The sequence below is a fragment of the Temnothorax longispinosus genome, chromosome 4, assembly GCF_030848805.1.
Source record: "Temnothorax longispinosus isolate EJ_2023e chromosome 4, Tlon_JGU_v1, whole genome shotgun sequence".
In the NCBI taxonomy this organism is placed as follows: domain Eukaryota; kingdom Metazoa; phylum Arthropoda; class Insecta; order Hymenoptera; family Formicidae; genus Temnothorax; species Temnothorax longispinosus.
The window spans coordinates 6,896,758-6,902,621 of NC_092361.1; the positions used below are offsets into that span (position 1 = coordinate 6,896,758).

The following is a 5,864-nucleotide window of genomic DNA, read 5'->3' on the forward strand; positions in this document are numbered from 1 at the left end:
ATCGAGTCATAGAGAGTCGCATAACAATGTTTATAATAAATAATATTCAAAATTATCGTTTATATGATACATATTTATCTTTTTTGACGTTATTAAAGTCACATTTGTTTATCAGCACTGCTGAATAATGTCTTTCGCTTTGAAATAATTTGACGTTATAAAGTTGAAATCAGGGCATTTTCACTGCCAAAAGTTTAGGCTCATAAATTACAAAAATTGCAAATAATACTGGAAAAAACATTTGTAAAATAAAAAATACCTTTCTAGGAGTAAAAATAAGACTCCTACTATCATTTGAGTATCTTACATCTAGATTTACTATACGTTAGGCGTAGATATTCAAGTATTTCAAATTTCATTCACTTTTGTCTAAGATTGTACCTCCGATACATCCTTAAACGTCGGCAAATGCCTTTTGATACTCTTAAGGCCTTCACACATAAAATGCCGTAAGGACGTAAAACGTAAGCGTAAGAAAATCCACCAATCAGAGTCGACTATTCCCCTCTTTAAGAGGGAAGAAGAGGGGAATAGTCGACTCTGATTAGTGGATTTCCTTACGATTTACGTCTTACGTCTTCCGTCGATTTGTGTGTCCGGGGCTTTAAGGGGATGCTGGAGCCGTAGCCGAACTCGATCGGCGTCGGTAAAGAAGACCGGCGAACTATATCTGTCCTTGTATAGACAAAGATATAGACAAGGATAGCACGCTACATTGCACGCACACATACGCACGATGCACGTCGACATTATACTTTTATATTACGCTTCCAAATCTTGATTTGGAGGGTTTATCGATGTTTTTCTTGTTGTGCAATTCGGGGGAACTTGTTTTCGCGTTTGTACCAATGGTATATCTCTTATATGAAATACATCTTGTGACGAGCTGACAGCTCGCCGCAACTCGAGACGCCATATTGGGATAAAAGTAGGATAAGGAAATCTGTACTTCCGTAATTTTTTCTCGTTTTCTATATAAAATCAGAGTTTCCCCGAATCATTAATGTATGTACTGCAATTCTGGAGAAGGATTTTTAATTCTGTCAAATTAATACGACGCTACGTGCCGACAAAAAGTGCCGGTAAAACAGACGGCTCCAGCATCCCCTTAAAGTTGTTTACTTCCTGAAGAAGTTCCTGGAAACATGTTCAGACCAGTCGACTGCATGAGAGAACGAGATAGCAACAGAGTAGTGCTTCTGACTGCTCATTGGTCAAAGTGGAGATGGTGGGAATGAACAGCTAGAAGAGTATGTAAGGAAGCCCGAGCTCGAGCTCGAGGTCTTTCCTGTTACAATATATATCGTGAAAGCCACTTCGTGAGAACGTAGTGTTTCGATTAGTGTTCGGAGATAGATATATCGTGCATTATAATTAATATTCGTGATACTCGAATAAGGGAAAGATTAGTTTCGCGACAGCGTATACTTGTAATCATCTTTAACTTTTCGAACGATTGTTAAGCGGCAATTACATTGTTAAGATATAAACCGACGCGTAGTATACGGGATCGCACCCGGTTAACGCCCGATAGCCGTTGGATCATTATTCGATCTTTTATTGCGTATTTATGTACCCATAGTAAAATATATCATTTTGTTATTGTTAAATCAATACAAATCTATATTCATTAATATTTTCTATCCTATAATTCGTTATCGTAAACGCGAACTGATTGCGATTGCGGGACTTGATGAATTCATTGTCCGTTAAACGTTCACGAGCCAAGCAGCGTACTGATATTCGAAACCAGAAGGAAGGAAAGAAGCCTCTCATCAAAGTGACTGAAGGGCATACACGTTCTGTGTAAGCGTCTAAAATACAGTGGCGACCGATTTATTGTAATACAAGTAAGTGTATTCTTATTCGAGATCGCAAGTTCGGTCACATACACTAGGTCCGTCCCGTAATCTTTCGGACCTTTATTTTTGGAGATTATCGCGTTTTGCTCTTTTCGCGTGGATAAGTAATATCTTAAGATGCCAATACGGCTCTGTGATTAGTTCATAACATCTTAATATCGTTCTTAAGACGATTTTAAATATAAGATCCGACTATGAATACCGGCCCTAGAGTCCCTCTAATAAGAGTCGCGACACGTGGAGTTTCGACAAAATTCTGCGAGAGAGATACGCCATGGCGTATATTTCTATCTCTCTCGCAGAATTTTGTCGAAACTCCACGTGTCGCGACTCTTATTTAGAGAAACTCTACGGTTTCCGGACTTGGGGCGCCACCAAGGGATCACAGTCGACCCTTACCACCCAGGTCGTTACCTCCGTTTGCTCGGTCGGTACTTTTACCGGCGGGTGTGCTCGTTGTGGGTTATCAACCATTCCTGGCTGCTCCTCCAAAGCGTGCGGTCGCAAGGTTAGGTTTGTAAACAGTGTTTACAAGTGGGTGTTTCCGACAAGTAGTCGGATTTCTAATCGGCTCGAGCAGTGGTACTCAATCAGTTCATTTCGAAAAATCCCCTAGACTAATCTTTGCTGTCTCAGCACTCGGATTACGGATTACTGCATTGCGTTGTGAGGAGCAAGTCGCAATTGTTCTCTCTGAAAGTTGAGTTCGTTGAGTTTTAATCAAAGCAGAGAAATAGGTACGTATTATTGTTCTAATGATTAACACTTTATTTTCTTTGAAATATACATTAAATAATAGAAGTATATGTACACGTTTCACTGACAGAAATCCCGAAAAACGAATTGTTAACCTCACTAACCTCTAACCTCACTTAACCTCACTACATTGATTGTTAATATGTAATTTAATTAAAGCAATATTTTTTTTAAGCAGCTTGAAGACTTACAAGTCTTTTGAAATGGATGCGAGTGAGGACAGATCCATTGTGAGCAGGACTTTTTGGTAGGTATATTATAAAATTGAAAAATTTTTTTGTGTCTGGGAAGGTTAATTAAATATATATTTTTTGCTGTTATATATTATATTGTACACATATTATTTCAATAAATATATTTTTTTTACAGAAAACTGTAAATGTTAGCTGGCTGTTGACAGACATCAACGTCTGTATCGAGACAAGTTAACGCATTCACTGTAAATATTGTTCATCATCACTTGGATGTATCAAAAACCTGCAAGTGAGGACAGATCCATTGAACCTTACAAGGTTGAAGGTTGAAGGTTGAAGACTTACAAGTTATTTAAAATGGATGCAAGTGAAGACAGATCCATTGATACATCCAAGTGATAAGGAACAATATGAATTACATTTTGAATTTACCTTGAAGGAAATATTTTACAGTGAATGCGTTAACTTGTCTCGATACAGACTTTAATTGTCGATGTCTGTCAACAGCCCGCTAAAATCTAATTTCCTGTAAAGGAATATATTTATTGAAATAATATAATAATATATGTTCCTCATTCTAAACATGTGTACATACAATAACATAATAGCAAAAAAATGTATATATTTAATTAACCTTTCTAGCACGAAAATTTTTCAATTTTATAATATACCTACCAAAAATGTCCTGCTCAATGGATCTGTCCTCAGTTGCAGGTTTTTGATACATCCAAGTGATGATGAACAATATTTACAGTGAATGCGTTAACTTGTCTCGATACAGACGTTGATGTCTGTCAACAACCAGCTAACATTTACAGTTTTCTGTAAAAAAAATATATTTATTGAAATAATATGTGTACAATATAATATATAACAGCAAAAAATATATATTTAATTAACCTTCCCAGACACAAAAAAATTTTTCATTTTATAATATACCTACCAAAAAGTCCTGCTCACAATGGATCTGTCCTCACTCGCATCCATTTCAAAAGACTTGTAAGTCTTCAAGCTGCTTAAAAAAAATATTGCTTTAATTAAATTACATATTAACAATCAATGTAGTGAGGTTAAGTGAGGTTAGAGGTTAGTGAGGTTAACAATTCGTTTTTCGGGATTTCTGTCAGTGAAACGTGTACATATACTTCTATTATTTAATGTATATTTCAAAGAAAATAAAGTGTTAATCATTAGAACAATAATACGTACCTATTTCTCTGCTTTGATTAAAACTCAACGAACTCAACTTTCAGAGAGAACAATTGCGACTTGCTCCTCACAACGCAATGCAGTAATCCGTAATCCGAGTGCTGAGACAGCAAAGATTAGTCTAGGGGATTTTTCGAAATGAACTGATTGAGTACCACTGCTCGAGCCGATTAGAAATCCGACTACTTGTCGGAAACACCCAGTGTTACGTCCAACCCCGGGATTAGGATCCTAATGGATATGAAAATCTGGGAAGCAAGGGAAAGGCTAGCCAGAGGGGACGGGGGAAGGGAGGACGCAGCTAGATACTTACAAATGTCGCTCGCAGGTACGCGCTCTGAGACGCGTGGCGCGAGCCGAACGCACTTTTATGACTCAGAAAGGGTCAACGTCCGTAAAGACGTTAGGACGCCTTTCGTGAGCGGTGCGATCGTCGGTCCTTTTTCGAGTCAGAGAATTTAATCCCTTTAACTCAGGATCGGACCTCGTGCAATTTCGAGAGGTGGAAGAATGGTGGGTGAGGTCTTAGATTATAAATAAATGGAAATTTATATTTAACGTAAATAAAACATTTATTATAAATTTAAGTTAAGTAATCTATCGATATTACAATAGGTGAGAACTAGGCAAATTAAACGGGAGATTGAAAGCATTTTACAATGGAAGTGTATGTTTAAGGTATATGTGTGTACTTCTCGCGGGTGTTACATAAGTGCGGGGGTGATCGGGCAAGATTTCTAAGGGGATACCTACTTGAAAATGCACATCCTGCCCGCTATTATTACAATTAGTTTTAGGATTGAAGTTACATGAATTTACTGTGTGTGTGTGTGTTAATCGATGAAGTACAGTATATGAGAATTGAAACAAGTAAAACTTAATTCTATAGCCATCAATCTAAGGTTACGATCTCAGGATCGCCTACTTCCTCAAGATCGAGAGTCGAGGCGGTCGAGGAGGTTGGGGACGGACTTCGGGAAGAGGAGCGCGGATGTTCGGCAATTGGGCGAGAGGGTAGGACAACTGGGCGATAACTCAAGATGATAGCGGGACAATTCTGATGCGAACAACTGGGTTCCTCCGTAAAAGCTGGTAGGGGCGGTGGGATGGCGAGTCGCGGAGGACCGGCGTTGAGCTGCTCCCGGGGGAGTTCGACCTCCCGTCGCGCCCGCTTGTTCTGGCGATTTCTCTGTCGCCTGATCGTGCGGAGATTCTGTCCTCGAGGGGGTAGGACTTTCGGGTTCACTAAAATTATTTACTTATTTAGTCGATCTCTCTCGGACCCGGTCGGAAGCGAACAAAAGGAAATCGTCGAGTTTAAAGGGGGAAGAGGTCAGTGGACAGGCTGGGTCCACGACAGCGACGAGACGCCGGGAGCCAAGTCAGGCCTACCACAACGCCAACGACCGCTGGGAACTCGATGCCTACACCGACCGACCCACGAGCATAAGCTCAAGAAGGTCAGTGGACCGGCTGAGTCCACGACAGCGATGAAGACGCCGGGAGGCAAGTCAGGCCCACGACAACGCCAACGACCGCTGGGAACCTGATGCCTACACTGACCGACCCCAAAATAATAAGCTTCCGGGGATCCGACAATCGATAGACCGTTTAAGAAGGGAGGGGGCGATAACGCGGAAAAAGAAGGATCAAAAGAATTACGGGACTTACTACTTGATGAGTTCCAAACGAGTGGGCTTCTCTCTGAAATGGACGTTGGACTCGTCGGTGGGTGAGTCGGGGGCGACTGATGGTCCGTCGGATCTGTTGCACTGACTCTAAACGTGGAGTCGAGACTCGAAACGAATGAGATTCAGATTATAATACCGAGCAATGCAGACTG

The 5,864-nt window shown here is 40.3% G+C and overlaps 2 long non-coding RNA genes across 2 annotated transcripts; one reads left to right on the top strand and one right to left on the bottom strand.

The window, feature by feature from the left end:
* Window positions 1-2,467: 2,467 nt before the first annotated feature.
* Window positions 2,468-3,141, top strand: LOC139811536 (uncharacterized). Its single transcript, XR_011731658.1, has 3 exons — window positions 2,468-2,599; window positions 2,797-2,865; window positions 2,988-3,141. It is a non-coding gene; the product is annotated as an uncharacterized lncRNA (long non-coding RNA).
* Window positions 3,142-3,167: 26 nt separating this feature from the next.
* Window positions 3,168-4,180, bottom strand: LOC139811537 (uncharacterized). Its single transcript, XR_011731659.1, has 3 exons — window positions 4,022-4,180; window positions 3,756-3,824; window positions 3,168-3,634 (listed from the first exon to the last, which is right to left on the bottom strand). It is a non-coding gene; the product is annotated as an uncharacterized lncRNA (long non-coding RNA).
* Window positions 4,181-5,864: the final 1,684 nt, after the last annotated feature.